This window comes from Caretta caretta, chromosome 11 (assembly GCF_965140235.1).
Source record: "Caretta caretta isolate rCarCar2 chromosome 11, rCarCar1.hap1, whole genome shotgun sequence".
NCBI classification, from domain to species: Eukaryota; Metazoa; Chordata; order Testudines; family Cheloniidae; genus Caretta; species Caretta caretta.
The window spans coordinates 66,207,650-66,226,742 of record NC_134216.1 but is presented as its reverse complement, the minus strand read 5'-3'; the positions used below and the strand labels follow the sequence as shown (position 1 = coordinate 66,226,742).

At 42.5% G+C, this 19,093-nt stretch overlaps 1 protein-coding gene and 1 long non-coding RNA gene across 7 annotated transcripts in view; one reads left to right on the top strand and one right to left on the bottom strand.

Annotated features, from left to right (window-relative positions):
• The window catches only part of ERBB4 (erb-b2 receptor tyrosine kinase 4), a 975,001-nt gene that overhangs the window by 877,713 nt on the left and 78,195 nt on the right, over positions 1 to 19,093 (top strand). The gene's annotated exons all lie outside the window — the stretch shown is intronic.
• Positions 1,081 to 18,529, bottom strand: LOC142068578 (uncharacterized). The gene is made up of 4 exons (XR_012664456.1): positions 18,357 to 18,529; positions 14,195 to 14,237; positions 11,116 to 11,188; positions 1,081 to 6,336 (listed from the first exon to the last, which is right to left on the bottom strand). It is a non-coding gene; the product is annotated as an uncharacterized LOC142068578 (long non-coding RNA).

Here is a 19,093-nt window from a genome sequence, read left to right as displayed (position 1 = left end):
GCTCAGCACTTCGAGGTTTGGACTGTGAGGAAAACTGCCGGATTTAAGTGTGTGCATCTCTCCCTTGTATATAAAGCCAGCTTTGTTTCAGCTGTTTTGACACCATTGACAACACACTGTTTTGATGGTGTATGACAGGGGGGTGGGGTGTTATGAGGGGGAGAGAACAAAAGCATGTTCATTTTAGAGCACCGTCACATGTGTTTGCTGCTCACCACAACAAAGGAAAGGTCGGAGGGGCGGCTGTTCTGGAGATTACCGTCATTCTTTCAGGGAGTGCTGGTGTTTTCCCAAGGAAACACCAACATTTCTTAATTATTCTCTTCATGGGTGTAGCCATGTGTGGAGCTTACTGAAGGCTCAGCAGTGCATTGTTGTTCCGAAGCCTTGGAGAATGAGAATGCTGGCAGTACAATGCTCCAATGTCCAACATTCGTCTCCTTTTTCTCCCTCTTCATTACACCAGCTAATTACTTTGACCGCTAGTGGCTGTAGAGAATTGTTCTCTCTCTGTAACCCCGGCAGCCCTCTGCCGTCAGTGTAATTTAGAATAATAGCATAACATTCTCTTACTGCTTCAGTTCTGCCCAGGAGAAATGTAAAGGCACACGGTCCCTTTGCTATATTCAGCTGCTAAATCAACATCGTTCAAATGAGTGGCCACCTCTGCTCTTGCCTGGTGAAGATACTGTCAGGGTTCCTTCCCCACTCTGAACTCTAGGGTACAGATGTGGGGACCCGCATGAAAGACCCCCCAAGCTTATTTCTACCAGCTTAGGTTAAAACTTCCCCAAGGCACAAAGTTTTTGCCTTGGATTAAGTAAACGCTGCCACCACCAAGTGATTTAACAAACAATCAGGGAAAGGACCACGTGGAGTTCCTATTTCCCCAAAATATCCCCCCAAGCCCTTACACCCCCTTTCCTGGGGAGGCTTGAGAATAAACAAGATGAGCACAGATCAGCCTTGGATTTTTAAGACTCAAAAAACCCAATCAGATTCTTAAAAAACAGAACTTTATTAGAAGAACACAAAAAAAACCAAGAGAACAACTCTGTAAGATCAGAATGGAAGATAATCTTACAGGCAGTCAGATTCAAAACATAGAGAATCCCTCTAGGCAAAACCTGAAGTTACAAAAAGACACAAAAACAGGAATACACATTTCCTCCAGCACAGCAAATTTCACAAGCCAAAGCAAAGAAAACCTAACACATTTTCTAGCTAGATTACTTACTAACTTTACAGGAGTTGGAGGGTTTCCATCCTTGATCTGTTCTCGGCAAAGGAATCACACAGACAGACAAAAGTCTTTTCCCCCTCTCCAGATTTGAAAGTATCTTGTCCCCTCATTGGTCATTTTGGGTCAGGTGCCAGCCAGGTTACCTGAGCTTCGTAACCCTTTACAGGTAAAAGGACTTTGCCTCTGGCCAGGAGGGATTTTATAGCACTGTATACAGAAAGGTGGTTACCCTGCCCTTTATATTTATGACAGATACCTAAATGCCACTTGAGATGGTTTGTACCAGAAAGAGAGAGTGAAGGCTCTTGTTTCTGACTCTTTGCTGTTTAAAATAGTGAAAATAATTAGGGTTTCACTTTTGCTCTCAGATATGCCCGTAGGTCCCAGTGCTGAATGTAAGAACAGCCGCTCTCTAGACCTTCTATTTGTTCTGCCTCACCTCGCAATAAACAGTTGCATTTAAATAATGCTATGGTGGATATATGCCTGCATTACTATCTGGGTTTGTGGGTATAGTATGCATATGGACATTCAATGGGCGTCAGATGCCTAACTGCCATTTGTGCTTTTGAAAATTTCCCATATATGTCCTCTGTGTGCGTGTTCCGATGAAGCAAAAACAAAACGCTGCCATGTACCGAAACACTGCAATGATAATGATATGCCACATTTAATTTACGCTAGTGCTGCTATTAAATCTGTACGCGGGATTGTGAACTATCGTTGATCTCGAGTGTCTAAATGAAGAACTGAAAATGGGTGTGTAGAGCACCCTTTAAATTTTAGAAGGCCATCTGGTTCATGAACAGAATCACCAGCAGCCATGTTTAGAGTCCTAAGAAGTGGGTGTATTAGAGCTATCAATTCTAAAGCTTTTTTCACCCTCCTAGAACCTTTTGTTTTAATTAGAGCTGAAGCAATGTTCTAACAAGCTTTTTCCTGTCAACACCAAATTTTTTCAAGCTTAAATAAATTCACAATTGATGGCTATCTTTGCGCAGCGGAGAAGCAGGCCGTAGTATGTCCATTTTTGAAGTTGCATTTCTTCATATTGGGTGCAACAAAGGTCAAAGTTTACACCTTGTCTTACAGGAGGCATCACGTCAGCAGCAATCACTGGTTTGCCACTTAATATGGCAAGAAAGGCCAATACGTGTCCCCCTCCCCCTTCACATGCCAATTCAGGAGAACTACCTAAGACATCTGAGCATGTCTCCCCGCCACCAAACACACACACACACTCCTGATATTGAGAGATACATAAAACGTTACTAAACATACAGTGCTGTAGACAGAGAAACCAAATCATGAAATCCCACTTCGCACTAGTGTAAATAACTGCACCAGATTCAGGAATCAGGCCCTTGGTTTCCACGGGTGAAATCTTGACCCTGTTGAAGCAAAACAGAAACGCTCCCATTGACTTTGATGAAGCCAGGATTTCATCCGTAGGTGTTACTTCAATGCATCCGTATCCTGGTTTAAAATCAGATGAATCATCTGCCTTCAAAAATAAATCTGCTAGGATTTCTGAAGCTGTGGGGCTAAATTCAGACCTAATTCAAACAGATACATTTCCATTGACTTCATGAGACTGCACTCTCATAAATTAGATAAGAATCTGGCCTATTATATTCAGGCAGATCCTAGCACACAGGCCATGGTGACATCTTATGACAGCTTACCTTTAAATCACTCTAAGAATATGAAGTCAAACATATCACAACATCCTTTGCTTACCCTTTCCCTTAAAAATTTGGCACACAGGGTGCATGTGTGCCTAAAGCATTACCTCTGCTGTCTGCCTTCATTATTTCCAAAACACATCTCTGCACTCTTCCTTAGCTGGGAGCAAGCTTTGTTACTTTGATCTCAGAAAAGAGCCCCCGTCGGAGCTTTCTTTGCGACCAAAATGTTGCCATTTAAACAATGCAGAGATATGACATGGCTGTGAATTTCTACACCATACGTATCTGCTGTTCATAGTCCTCTGCAAGGCCAAAAACCTGCTTCAGCACCACTCTGTCAAGCCAAAGGATTTGGCTGGCACCTCATCATACTTGGCCGATGTGTATTGGCAAGGGTGTGACAGCAAAGTCTGTCTCCTTGCTGACCTTGCTGCCAATGCCGAACATGCCAGGGATTGTTTACGATGGCATTGCTCAAAGGTCCTTGTCAAACTTGTTGTTACTGACCTAGAGATTGAGGTACTGTCTGTGACTTGGAAATCAGGGTTGTGTGTTTGTTAGTAACTGTTCCACTAAAGGTAACATAATCCAAATATACCTGTAATCTGTATTTTGACTAGTGAATAAGCAGTCAGAGACTGAAGGAAATAATTTTTAAAGCAATCAGCGACTTCAAAAAAAATTTGCTGTTCTATAAAGAGTTGAATATGGTATATAATAGTAGTAAATCCTTGGGAATAAGTCATTATTGGACTTGGCAATTGTGGTGTTACAAAATTAACTGCCCTCAGACTTGCCTTAGGCTGCTAATGAGCAAACTGGTTATTACTGGTAGTAATGACTGATTTAATGGGTATTAAAGCTTAATTATAAAACATGGAGGTTGCATAAACAGCTGTATAGCTCATTACAAAGTCAGCTATGTCTCTTTGGCTTTTAGGAGGACAGACAGCTGTGTGGCATAAGAATTTCAGTTAATTTCAACACACGGGGAATATACTATATACAGAATGGCAAAGGGTCATTCCATCATCTGAAGACATGATTTGGCTTCTGAAAAATTTACCTGTGCTAGGTTTTGTTGTTTGCTTTTATCGGGTGGTCTTAAGGAGATCAGCTGGGTCACGGGAGGGAATAACCCTATTCGCTAATACAAACCCGAAGCTATATTCTGTGTTTTTAGAGGCGTTTGAACCCATTGTGGTCCGGTGAATCATTTTAAAAAAAAAGTTTCTCGTGTAATTCATAATTGGAGTCTCCTGAAAATACTGACGCCTCTGGTTAAATACTGTTGAGTTGGCGAGTACGCTGTGAGAGTCGATCGTTATTAAAAAGGAAATTACAGTCTCAATGAGAAATGGGGCACATTATTTATTTATTTGTGTATTTGCTGTGGAGGCCGTTTACAGAATGTGCGGTCAGCCCCAAGGGGTGTTTCCATAAAGCTGATCTTTATGTCAGCCTAAACTGCAGCAATCAAACCCTGGGGTTTCGTTCAGGAGTGTTCCAGCCAGAGCATGCAGCTGAACAAGCAAGGAACGTGGATGGTATCTGCGTCAGGATTGAGGCTAGTGCTGGGGATGTTCTGAGGCTATTTTGAAAGTGTCGTGGCAGCTTGCAGTGCAGTGTGTCAGACTGGCCTGCCAAGCTCAATTTGATTATTTCATATGGGTATTATGGTAGCTCCTGGAAGCCCCATTGTGCTAGACCTGTACAGGGACCTTGCCCGAGAGTCCCTGCCCCCAAAGAGCTGACAATCTAAATTGCTTAGACAAAGGTGGGGGGGGGAGGGAGGAAATATTATCATCCCCACACACAGACGAAGAGGCACATGGAGATTAAGTGACTTTGCCGCAGATTTTCTGTATATCCTGGGGTGAGGCAAGAATTTATCTCGGATCTCCCGAGTCTCAGTCCACTGCCTTAAACACAAGAGCATCCTTTCCTCTGTGGAACTCCTCCTCAGGTGGAATTTTCTCATGGGCTTAGTTCAGATGTCCGCACTGTTCTTGGCTGGTGGCATTTTCTATCAGAAAATTAAACTCCTCCACAACGATGAGCTCTGATGTTCTGAAGAGTCTGCTTCAAACCCTGAAGTTCTCTCAGGTCATCATCTCAAATGTTACAAGTAACCAGTGTAGTGATCTGAGACAGAAGGGTGATGGCAGAGCGGTCTCGGGTTGCACGGCAGGGTGATGGCAAACCCTGAAAGCAGAACTCTACAATGTGATATTTTCAGTTGCCACTGACCCTGGAAGTTGTTTCAATTGGTGCATTTGCCATCTTCTGGGAAAGGGAGACAGAATCACATATCAGAGGAGGAGTTTGAAGAAAGAGAGAGGGACAGCACGGAGAATAGTGCTAAGTGATCAGAACAGTAATAAACATATAAAAGGAGGAAGCAGGCTTCAGAATCCTAATGTGCACTAAACAGCAATTGGATATATTTTGCCTTCCAGTGAAAAGCACAATGCAGGACCACTTACTTTACTTAAGTCAACCTCGGCGGCGAAAAGGTGAATCTCTCTTTCTCTCCAATCCAGAGAGGTGCTTCAATGCTCTACAATGGGAGCAAAGGGGACTCAAGACCTTGAAAGACAGAGTTCTCTCTGACAGATCTTCTTTACTTGTGAAAGTTAATACTTTGATGGATGAGCAAACTTTTTGTACCCCCTTTAAAGGGTTTTAGTAAGTCAACCTCTTGAAAAAGTAAACAGTGCTATGGACACTGCCATGGTCTCCCTTATGTGGCCGCTTCTAGATGGGGTCAGTGTAAGCTTCCAGAATATTAGGCAGGGCAGTGTTCAAGAAGAGTTCAAGCAATCCTAATGTGAATGTTTAGGCTTCAAAATGCAAGTGTCCAGATCAAAAAGGATTAGGCGTACGGGGTTTGCATCAAAAGTTCCATTGGAATTGCTGTGCTCTCAGTTCAGAGCATGCATATGCTTATGTTTCATTATATGGACGATTCTTGTCACATTAGTTATATTCAAGTACAATGTGCCCTTTTTCCTATATCACAAAGTGACTGGTCCTTATCTTAGTTCTTGTATCTTTCCCAAAAGCATCGGGATATTGAATCACTCCCGTAGTGGCTGCATTCAACAGAACAATGTCGCACACAAGGAAAGGCCTCTATGATACTTCCAGATTTGCAATCAGGCAACATCCCCGTTTGATGCTGATTTCTTAGACACCTTCTTCTTTTTCAACCAGCTCTTCAAAGGAATTCACATGTCCAGTCCAGGCCTTAAAAAAAAGCTGCTCCCAATGTGCTTTGCAGTCAGAAAGTTCACATGTGAATATTATGCATTAAATAAGACTTAAAAAAAAAAAGAATAACTTTGCTGTGTGTGGGACTACCGCTGTCATTTTACACAGGAAAACAACCAGCATTTGAGTTACCTGCAGAAAGGGAGACAGAGGTAAAAGACAGTAAAAACCAGTTTCCATCCTACTGTTTTTATACAATGAGGATTTTCCTGAGGAAACCCAGACCTTTTTATTTAAATATTAACATTCCAATCCCCTAACGTCCGTATTGTAACAGGGTGGCAGCTATGCTTTGCAGTCTCTTACGTTGGGTTTCCATTCTGTATAGAGCCACACATTGTGTTACTATCTACAAGGTAGCTCCAGCCAGCGGCAGCCGCACAGAACTGCCAGTGTCGAGGAAAAGCTTTCTTCCCATCGACTCTGGTAGAGTTACTCCTGGTTTACAACGAGAGCAGAATCGGGCCCTTTATTTCCAATGCAATTCACAGCTGAGAGCTTGAGTGTTCTGAAAGGGGCGCTCATCACAATGGCTATATACCTTCTCTCAAAGGAACCACCAAGTGCCTCGAGCAGGGGTTGTTTGTTCATTGTAAGTGTTGAGTATTTTAAATAAATGACAAAGTACTCACACTGTGTTGTAGAATGGTCCTGGTAGGTTATTACCTACTGACCACCACTACCCCACCGAAGGTGTGAACTTTCAGGCTTGCGCACATATCCGTATTTTTTTTTTTGATTGTGTGTTACTTGCTGTGAGATTGTGAACAGCATCGTTGTTCTGGGTAGGAAAGAACAACATGAGTAATTACCTGTACTCACATGTGTCTCTTTGAATACTCTGCTACAGTTCCATGACGAACACAACAGATCAGTTTACAGGGACGCTAATTATAGGGGAATTAGACAAACCAATTGTAGTATTAGAGCAACTAAATTGTTTTTTTTTTTAATTTAATGGGGCTTACTATTCTCAACCAGCCTTGTGCACAAGACCCATGGCGAAACCTGTCCCAAGTTAATGAAGCTTTTCCAGCATTCTAAACTTAAGGTGAAAGAGGGAGCACAGCTGTGTCACTGGTTTCATGGATTGATTGTGTATTTTGTGTATGTGTGAGCCAGAAATTGTAGGAGCTGTGTTTTGTTTTGCTTCTGAATTTGTAATTCATTTCTGACATAGGCAAGAATCCACCACAATTCCCCAGCACGTCACCCCTCCTCCAAGGGAAGAGAGGGAGAGAGAAAGATACATACGCCCCCCCCAACACCCCCCCCATACACACACCTCCCAAAATGGTGATACATGACAGGCCAGCTTCTTTTTTCTCTTAGGCAGGGGAAGGAGTTTACCTTCCAGCTCTGCTTGGTCTCATTACATGCGGGAGCAGGTTTCTGCCGTTCCAGACTCCTGCACAGCAGCTTCCGCCAGGGTCCTCTGGAGAGCTGTCAGCTTTCTCATCTCTGCCAGTCTAGTTGACAGTGCAGTAGATGAGGTTATGAAGCATAGAGCTGCTACCTTTGAGGGCTTTTTTTTAGACTATTTTCTAGAGGAAGAGCACCTTTTTTCTCATTCCATTGCTGGGTCCAAATTATCTGGGGCTTAAAAAAATCAGATTGATGTTTAGTAATAAATCCCCCAGTGTGTTATCTGTTGGCAGTATTTCCTCTATGCAGCCATCCGATTTTGTTTTAAAAAATCTCCTTTTTTTAATCAGTCAGTCAATACCATTGACCTTCCAGTCTGTTTTAGAAACAATGATATCTTCTTACATGGTATCTTTGTGTCAGCAGGCATCGTAAGCACCCCACACCAAATAACTATAGGAGCAGGTGTATATATATATATATATATATATACACACATATACACATACTGCTGAATTTTTTCACCTGTTTCCACAAATAGAAACATGCTCATCCTAGCAAGTAGACAGACATGGGGGCTGGGGGATAGCTTCCTGCTTTGCTTATGGATCTCCTACTATCACAATGCTGTTTTCTGTCTGGCCTTGGAATTCATAGATTCCAAGGCCAGAAGGGATCATTGTGATTATCTAGGCTCACTTCCTGCGTAACCCGGGTCACAGAACTTCCCTGTTAGAAAACCATCCAAACTTGCTTTAAAAATCACCAGTGGTGGAGAATCCATCACAACCCTTGGTAAATTGTTCCAGCAATCAATTACCTTCGCCGTTAAAAAAATCTTTAAACGTCGTCTTGTCTCTGCCTTGGATATCATGGCAGAAACCCAGACAGAGCTGGGCATTTTTAGTGACCCTGCTGCGCACTTTTCTTCAGCTTCTTAAACATGAAGTTTTCCAGCACTGCTTTGCCCCACACCGTACTATTTCTCCTCTTGAACTTACTCCTCTTAGAAGGGATATAGGTGCCTATTTGTTGCATATTTTGTATGTGAATGCTCTCTGTCCTGATCTGCACTGCGGCTATTGCATTGTAAATGTCTATCTAAGCAAACCAAGGCAAGCTGTTCTATGTGGAGTCCCACTGAGTTTCGTGGGGATACAGGAGGGTCCCCATGTTTAGAACAGCTGACAGAATCGGGGCCTAAATTATTCAGGATAGGGAATAAAATATATAAATACATAAAAATGAAGTGGCTGTTTCATACTGGGACTCTTCCCAGGAGATGCCATTTGTATGCAGGCTTATAAGACCAAAATTCAGATACGGATATGTACAAATTTGTCCATTTCAGGGCAGTTAGTTGCTCAGCAACAGGAGAGCTAGGACTGATAGACTTCTCTTATTTATAAAAAGAACTACCCTATCCTACAGCCCTTGTATAGTCATTGTAATGCCCAAATACACAGTGTGGAACAGTAGGGTAGGTTTACATAAGGGATGTCTGCTAGAAAAGCTAATGCTGTCCTCTTGCCCCTCACAAGGTGAAAATACAAGAAGATCCCAATTAAGTGAACGTGAACCTCCATATCTTACCTACTTCCAACATATCTTATGTCTTACTGTCTGACTCCCTTGCCATTGACTCTCTACTAAACAAACTCACAAATATCAAACCAACTGGCTGTTGTCATGCTGTTTCATAATCAGGATCTTACAGTAAATCAACCTCCCAAAAAACTTCAGTGTAGAAGGAAACCCATTTTTAGGACTAGTCCCATTTGACACTCGTTGACAGTGAAATGTCTGAGCATACAGTATAAGTGAGTGTGACCTATGGGAGTAGAGCACTGAATTCGGAGTCAGGAAACCTGGTTGTATTCCTCATGCTGCCATGCTCACTTTGTACTCTGGGACAAGTCACTCAGGGCTTAATATACAGCAATCTGGGATGTAACTTTACAGCACACCCAGCGTGCCATGTGCTAAGTGGCTGTGTAGAACCTGCTGCCGTGCAATAAAAGTAAATGGCAATACATCCAAGCACGCTACAGAAGTTTTAGCAAGGTCCACACAGCCACTTCGTCAGCCGCAGGCTGGTGCACGACATATTCACACCCCAGCTTGCCACGCACTAAGTATCCATATAGATAAGCCCTCAGCTAAGCCACACAAAGGCACTGTTAGGGAGGAATAAGAGTGCCCACATAGAGGGTTTGTATGGAGAAGTTATTGCACTTTAAATTCACACCCTAACTTATTCTGCACTAACTTTCCACATGGACAAGTCCTCGGCCTGTGATTGCCTCATTTTTCTCATCTGGTCACCGTTTTACAGATGAGGAAAATTAGATCTCCGTGGTAAAGCGCTTTGAGGTCTACAGAACCATATCACTGATAAGTATCAATGTACACCAGGACACTGAACTTCTCAATTCAGTAATAACTGCACCTGACTTTGCAATGTGCAAATAAGTAGTGAGGTCTGTTTTCTATTTAAAATGTATTTAAAGGTAGAGCTGGAGTTCAACTAATACAAAGTAAGAACCCTTCTGCTAAGTTCTAGAGGAATTCAGACTTAAGACTAGTATCACTTTCTTGCTGCACAGAGAGAAAAGGAGATAGAACCATTCAGATGTCATTGAAAGAGGGTTTTTTCTCTCACAGCTAAAACATGTTATCTACTTAACTACCTGTAGTATTATAAAGCAGCCTTTTACCTATCACAAAACAATGGCTGGCCCTTGAATCTCATGAAGTGAATGCTATTGTGCTGAACAACAATGCCAACTTATGAGGGGAAAGAGATTTTGTGTAAAAGGTTTTATCGAGTCCTTTTCAAAGGCTATAGTGCTTGCCTCTCTCTGAAGCAATTTTTATGCATGGAAGGAATAAAAAAAATCTTGAGATGACCTCACAAATGATTCCACCTTATGGTTTCTAACCTTTTGTCAAATGCCGTGAAAATCACTTTTCCACTGGTACTGTGCTTCTGCTAGGCAAGGAGCACATGAAAAAGATTTTGAACTTTGCCCTCCGAACCTAGATTTAGAAGCGCAGAAGTACTGAGCCTGGAATTATAGAATAAACATTTGCTGCGTCTCCCGGTGGTCCCCACTGCTTTTCAAATGCCTAATTGCCAAGAACAGCCTCTCTTTCTGAAAGGCAACAAAGCTAAGGTCTGCTGCAGAAATGGCACATTTCTGGAGCTGGCTATCGTCCGAGAAGTCCAATGAATGTCCATTTGGAAATGCACTACCTATTACAGGTACTTTCTAATAGATTGTACCCATGAAATATTTGAACTTACGAGGGGAAAGAGAAATAATTGAACGCTGTGCGTTATATACTCTGACTTCAATGTAATGAACACACTAATCTTCATAAACGTATGCAGGAACATATTGCACGGGCTCACATCTTATTTTGTGGGTAGGTTTTTTGTTAAGAATGGGCAACCAGATAAGATTGTACATGTTCACAAGTGATTGCCACTCATGGCTCTCAACAATAGTCACCATTAAAAAGCCATCATTTATCCATACTTACCACACTAGGTCCAACCGCGTTTCCCTTTATGGCGAACGGGTAATACATGCAGGATCTCAGCATGCTGTGGCACCTGTAGGTTAATGTCACATTTCAGTGGCAATATAGAAGCAGAGAGATTCCAGGCTGGTTTAAACATAAAATAGCTTGCACAGTTGCTTGCCCATAAAAGCTCTGTCAGCTCTCTTCGTTTTACAGCTGTGATGACTAGTTGGGATTCTTCAGGTGGGAAACTACAGGGGACGCTCAAGGAATCCCCCCAGATGTCCTAAAGCAAGGCACGGGTTCTTCCCTGAATACATAGGTGCTGGAACTTGGGTGCAGCCGTACCCCTGGCTTGAGGGAGTAATAACAATCCAAATACATGGTTTCTGCCCTCAGCACTCCCACTATAAAAATTGTACCAGCACCACTGCCTGAATAAGCACGTCAGGCAGGCAGGAAAGAAATTCAAAGGGACCATGGCCTGGTTTTTTTCTCTCTTCCCGTTCCCTGACTTACACCAATGTTCCTGAAATTAGATGTTTTAATCACTATTTATTCCAACGTCTATTGATGGGGAAATTAATCAAGCAGCTAGATTAAACAGTTCTAAATACCGCACCTCAGGATTTAACCTGTCTGCAAAGGAAAGTCAGTAAAGGGTGGTGTATGGCCTGAAGTCTTGCCTTTTATTTAAACTGGTGACAACGTCCTTTCCCCCCCCCCCCCATAATTGCAAACTATTAAAAAAAATAACTCCACCAAATGTTGACCCCTGGGCTAATACATTTGGCAGGGGGATGGGCAAGGGGTTAATCTGAAATACATAGTGCATACACTGTATTCCGAAAGGGAAGAATTTAGAAAATCTTACCAGGAAAGTGAAAGTCTCTCTCTCTTATTCCACCTGTAACTCACCTTAATGTGTAAGTACCTCTGGTTATTTCAGCAACTGCTATATGAAAATGCATTCCTAAATTGACGGCCACACAATCAGTCCTCATTGAACAATTTGATCCCAATTAAATTTCCTATTGGGTTAGCCAACCTGCAAGGGAACTGCGCGTGTAGAAATCCAGTAGTGGTGCAGTCTCTTGGAAGTCCCTGAGCAGGCCCATCAGTAGTCCCCAGGAAAGCATTTAGCAAGTCCTCTTGGACTGGTACAGCATGCTGAATTGATAGCTTAATGTGATGAATGCCTTTTCACTGCATAACTTAACCACCCCTGCTGGGAACTGAACCATTGACCCTACCATCCAAAAACAACAGTTTTACCATTTGAGCTAAAAGAAAATTTCCAACTAGAGCCATAAATACTAGCATTTATATGGTTTCTGTAACCACTAGAGGGCAAGGCCATCACACCCCAGGAAACATGTTGAAGTCTGAGCATCACAGTTTTAGGCCACTAGTTTCCCTTTTGAATGTTACTGTAACTGGCAGTATCAATCTAGCAGGCCCAGACCCAGTAAACAGCTGTTACAACAGCCTTTTGTGAGCCTCATTCTTAAGGATGGAAGAGCCAGTTTGAATAATACGGGAACCGACCAGAAAATTCGCCCAGAACTCAAAGTGAACCTGAGCAGAATTCTTTTGAAAGGTTCAAAAAATTCAGTTAAGCTGCATTTTGTTGTTTCTCATTTTCATTCATGTCTGCATTTCCTGGTCCCCGCCCAAGAGAGAAGTGCTGAAATACCTTAAAATAGTCTCCCTCTCATGCTCTTTCTGAAATATTGGAAACATGCACAAAAGTAACGTAGTGAGAACCTCCTTTTACAACTTGAATTTGACAATTTGGAGTTCAAACAAAAGTGTGATTAAGTATCTGAACTTTGGAATGTTTAACAACCCAAATCTTCCGAGTTTCACCCTTCGTAATAATCAAATTCTGTGACAGCAATCCCGGGAAAACCCCAGGACTGTAAATTTATAAACAGACTCTCAGCATCAGAGTTTGTTTTAAGTTCTGCAGTAGTTGTATTGTAACTGAATATTCCATTGCAACAGGGCTGTCTTTCAGGTAAAAATGTGCACAAGTACACGAGCTCTTTTTCTGGGGATCGTTTGCTCCCTTCCCTCGTGTGGAGGGGGGAAGAACTATAACAATCCAGTAGAAATGGGGATGGGGCACAACCCAGATGGGAAAGGTGGCTTTGTGGAATGACTCCGCCCTGTCCCTGCATCTCCCACTGCCACCTTGCGGTCTTCAGAAACTCCACACGACTCTCTAAGAGAGTAGCCTGGGGTCATGGGGAGACAGTCAAGGAGCAGCCATTCCATGTGGCATGTTCCCAATGCCAAGTGAACGCAAAGGGTTAGTTAACGCTGCTCGGCATAAACTATGACTCCATGCTCTGTGGTCCCATTGGAGGATGATCATCCCATAAGCACATGGCAACCGAGTCAGTCAAGTTGCTATTGAGGAACCAATGGACTTGGAGTGTAGAGTAAAAAATCCTATCCTGTTAGCATGTCTGGTTGGGATCTGTGATTTGGGTCAGGGTCCCCCAGCCTATCCACCATCAAATTTAGGTACCCCTCCCACTGAGCCACCAGCCACAGGTAGAGAAAGGATGGTGTGATCTTTAGCTTCCTAAGCCCTGGCCAACATTGTTGATAGCTTGTTCCCTGCATTTTCATGTGAGAGAGTTAACACAGGGGCCTCTGTCACTATGAAATACTACACCGTACTAATATTTTGTAGTAAATGTTACAAGCCCTTCCCAGGAGCTGCTTTGGAAACAATGGTCACTGTGTGGTAATGCTACCTCATTCCAAATGGCACATAGAATAATTCCTGTTTGACCTGAACCGGTTGAGCATTCTCTGTAATAATAACTACAGTGCTATTTCGTGTGGATTAATGTGCTTCATGTCATTTTCAGTTGAGTATCAATCATTATGCACCATACTGGCATCAATTAAAACGTTTGTGTCAGTGAAATACAATGAAATGGACCAAATTCATCCCTGGTGTAACTCCAGGGTCACCTTTTGCCCTGTACATTTTATTAATGTACTAATTTTATTAATTGTTGTGCACTGTAACTGCTCAGTGAACGGGACACTGTCTGATTTACCAGATTAAATTTCTTACCTTGAAAGGGCTTCACTTTGTAGTTGCCTCTCTTTGTATATAACTGAAAAATAAGAGCACAGTAACATGGGTTGATCCCCACTAGACCCTCAAATTACTGTTTTTCTTGTCCTGTTCACTCAAAGAAAACCACCAAGTGGATTTTTTTCCCTGGGTAAAGAGTCCAAGACTGAGCCTCAATACCCAGTAAAAAAAAAAAACTTTTTATGATTCAGGCTAAGTTCTGGCACGCCAGTCTTGGAAAATACCTTGGTCCTGTGAGTCTCTCTTTCTTTCATAATGCACGTGTGTAATATGAGAGAGTGTAACATATGATATAATGTAGAACTTATACAACATTTTACAGTAGAGAAACATCGTGAGCAAAATGGTTGTCCCTCCTTTATAGAAAGGGTCAACTAAGGTACAGAGAAGCTGTGAGTTGCCAAATGTCACACACCAATGGAGGCAGAAGTAGAACCCAAGTCTCTTGACTTTTATCTGGTGCCTTATCTACTGGAGCACTCTACATACCCATAGAATGAATTGTTAATATTGCGCTTTCACCGAAAGGCCCTGAACAAGATGAAGCCTCATTGAGCTAGGCGTTGTTCAGACAGAGTAAGACATGTGAGGAGTAGAAAGAGAAGCACAGAGAGGTGACGTAACTTGTGTAATATCACACTGCAGTTTTGTGCAGATCCAGATATAGTACCTGGGTCTCCTAATTCTCAAGCCAGAGCCCTGCCCACTAGTCCACACTGCCACCCTATTACAATGTGATACACTATTTGGCTTCAGTAGTGATTTATCATTGGTTTCTCTGCCTGATGAATGAATTAGTAACACCATGCAAGTTAATTGAAAAAAAAAGTAATAAAACTGATAAAGAAAGGAAATCTAGTAGATGATGGCATGGGAATTGTGCTGGTGTTATGTGTGACAGCAACTGTTGTGTTGTCTCTTTAATGCCAAGAAAATTAACTAAGGATTTTTAAAATATCACATTCAGTCGGTGGTTTCTAGTGTCAGAAATTGGCTTTACCAAATGATGTCAGTTTAAAGTGAGCGTAAATAAAAATTGAGAAAATTGTAGAGCCATGTGAGTTTTGCCCCACAGTTTAAAAAATTCTAACCTTGAAAATAAAATAAAATAAAATCCAGAAAGCAGAAAACTTGTACCATTAATCGAGAAGACAAGTACATGGCGGTAAGTGTGCAGGATTTCCACGCTGTGCTGCTATAAGATGCCAATTTTTGTGTAGCCAACCAACCTCCATCATATTTTTTTCTCTTCGTAATCATGAGAAATCAGCGTCCTTTGGATTGTTTCTTCATTAACCTTGGTTTAGTCTCCTCCTGAAGCAATGTGGCAGGATTTACCTTTCTTTGATTGCTTCTGCAGAAAATGTCAAGGGATCACTTCTTTGTTGATGATTCTGAAGAGGGACTAAGGGATCCCAAAGCCCTTTCAAGAAAGACACTGTCCCTCTCACGATTGACATTATGAACATCATGCTGTATCAGTCAGCAGTAATAGTGTCCTGCTAGCAAAAGATGCCGTCAATGATACTGGGGGAGGGTGGTCTAGTGGCTAAGGTCCAGGATTGGAAGTGATGTTCCTGGTTCTACTACAGACTTCCTCTGTCACCTTCAGCAGATCGTTTAATCTCTCTCTGTGCGGCAGGTTGCTATCTATAAAATGGCAAAAATCTTTCCTACTTCATGTAAGTGTAATGAGTATTAATTCATTAAGGTTGTTCAAGATCATGTGTGGAAGGTGTCTTAGAAATGTTCATTATTATTGTCTAATGAAATAGGAAACAAGCGGCTACGTATTTTGGGGTCAAAAATATTTGGATCTTATAAACACCATTCTTAAGGCTTGAAGCAAAGCCAGTTAAAGTTGATGGATAGACTCCCAAAGACTATAATGGGTTTTGAATCAGGTCCTTCATGTACCTCTCTCTCTCCCTCTCTCTCTGCTATTCCACTTGAAATTTTATCGGGGGATTTTTCCTAGCTGTAGCGAAAGTCTGGCTGGCAATGTTATTGTTGTGCTCGAGATAGACAGAGAGAAGGAGAGGCAAACTCAAACTCCAGAAATGATGAGAGAGTCAACAGCAATTATATTTGCTAAGGTCCTATGGAGAAATAGCAGTACAGTTATCTTAAAGCTTGCAGGTGGTTGGCAATAAGATGTGGATAGTTGTAGGGTTACATTTTTTTTTTGTATTCCTCCTTTTGAGATATATCCTCCAGAAAGGGGCAGGAGGAAGGAGCAATTTTCCTTGTAAGCTTATCTTTAACTTATCAGTTGATTCAAGTGCTCTTCCTCGGCGACCTTCATCTCCCGGTGCCTGAGAGATGTAAGAGATGCTGTTGACACAAACATAGGCCCCAGCTGCCTCAGCTCATATTCCAGACACTGCGTTAACATGGCATGTTTGGTGCTGCATATTTCTGTCTTGCCGACAAAGTGGCAGTGAAAGCTATTGCATTGATCTGGGAAGGAGAGTGGAGAGGAATGAATGCCATGGGAAACAACATTGCCTTTCTCCTCCTCCTCCTCCTTCGCCACAGCCATGACATTAATCATGTTTGAATGAAGAGGTCAAAACTGAGAGATCTGGGTATTTAATGCTGCGCTGAGAGTCCGCCCGAGCAAACCCCACTGTATGAAAGAGAACTAGCACACTGTGCATTAGGAAAGCAAACCCAGGCCTTTGTTTAATCGGAACACGAAAGCTTTTCTAATTGCACAGGAAAATCAGCTATGGGAGTTGGGAAATGACTGTCTGGGGAATATTATACTACACCTCCCCAGCCATGTTTGGGTGGGTCTTTCCAAACATTTATTTATTGTGTGACCAAATAAAAAGGGCACATTCTCATTGGTGTTATGAGCATACCAACTTTGCTGTACGTCTCTTTGTCAGATCAATCTGAAGTGGGGTTCTACAGTGTGAAAATATAATATTAAAGAAACAGTGCTAGGTATACACCTGCAATAGGATTTCCTCTCTAAAATAATGGGTTTGTTTTTCACCCCTTCCATGTTCCCTCTTTCTCCAGATAAAAATAGATCTTTTATCACCTATGGTTGTGGCTATTAGATTGCAAAAAGGCTCATTTTTGGCTGGTGTATACAAGCTTTTGCTCTGTTGTGTAAAGATCTCTCTTGATGACTGTTGCATGGGAATGCATCTTCTTATGTCTCTGTCTATCCGTCCTCTTACTGTTGTCTTCAGCTTTTGCCTCTAGACTCTCCTCTTCGGCTAACCTCAACGCTCATCTTTTCTTTCATTGTTCCCTCTCCCTCGTAGAACTTGTACAAATGATAGGCAAGCCCTTGTCTTGCCCAGCGCAGCCATGCTGGGGAAGAAGGGGCCTGCTGGCTCGGCTGCACAGCCTCCAGCATTGATGATCAGTAGGTGTGAGCGGGAGCAGGTTTCCATGGGGCTGATATTACTCCACTGTGCAGGTAGATAAGAGAGTGGGTGGGGCCATGGGTCTACCCTCCTGTCCCACTGGCCAGTGCAGCTGAGCTGCTATGGAAGAGAAAGTGCTTTGCTACTAGTAACTAGTAGCCAATCACTTCTCCCCACAAGAGCAATATGGGAACAAGGGCGGGACCTGTGACACTCCTGGGGTGATGCAGCTATGTGCTTTCTTCTTACTTCTCACCCTGGACCTTTTGCTCTACTCCCCTCTGCCTACAGTTTGGCAACATCAAAAGTTTTAGGGTCACTTTTCATGGTGTTCCCCCTCCACTCTTTTTGGTCTTGGAGTTCTGTGCATGCATCCACAGGATAATATACAAGAAACATTTCACATTTTTGCATTGAGGGCACATTTCATATCTTAAAAATGAAAAATAAAACCATAACATATAAAACAAATAGTTAAGAGCCAGATTCTGCCCCCCCACCCACCCTCCCAGGCAGCATACTACCTTATTCCGGAAGGAGTTGTATTGAAACCAGTGTGTGCAGAACAGTCTGGCCCTAAACCAGGAGAGGCAAAGAGAGACTTTGGGATGGTGAGGGAAGGAGGAGGGGTGGATTTTCATAGATTCATAGACTTTAAGGTCAGAAGGGACCATTATGATCATCTAGTCTGACCTCCTGCACAATGCAGGCCACAGAATCTCACCCACCCACTCCTGCAATAAACCTCTCACCTATGTCTGAGCGATTGAAGTCCTCAAATCATGGTTTAAAGACGTCAAGGTGCAGAGAATCCTCCAGCAAGTGACCCGTGCCCCATGCTATAGAGGAAGGCGAAAAAACCCCCAGGGCCTCTTCCAATCTGCCCTGGAGGAAAATTCCTTCCCGACCCCAAATATGGCGATTTTCTTCTTTGTGTTGGGACTAAATGATCTGGACTCTGCAACAACGCAGTCAGCTCGAAAGCATCCGCGCATCTCTTCGGTGCTGCCACCTGCTGTACAAAACCTGCTTATGCCAGGACTAGAATATATTATTTTCTTAAAAACATGGGGTCTGCAAATTTGAAAGTGTGATTATTTTTTTATGTCGTGTAAATAGCTGTTCTGTTGGGTGAAGTTCAGAAAATTGCTTCCCAGGCCAGCAGGTAGGAAATCATGCTTATAAGTCTATCAAGGAATTACAGTTCGATCACAACCTATAGTGCAAAGACTGCACTGCAGGGTACTCACTTTAATACGTTACATATAAGCCTTCTATTGAAATGACCTTCTCCCTTACCCCCATCATTCAAATACACATTTCCATCCAACAGCAAGCCGTTTCAGCTCAGTTTTCCTGGCAAAGTTCATTGCTGACAGACTAAGAACTGGAATTAAAACGTGTGACAGTGCATTAAGGAAAGACACTAAAGGGGATTTAAAGAGCGTGGTCAAGGATACAGAGAGAGAGAGAGATGGATTGATAGATC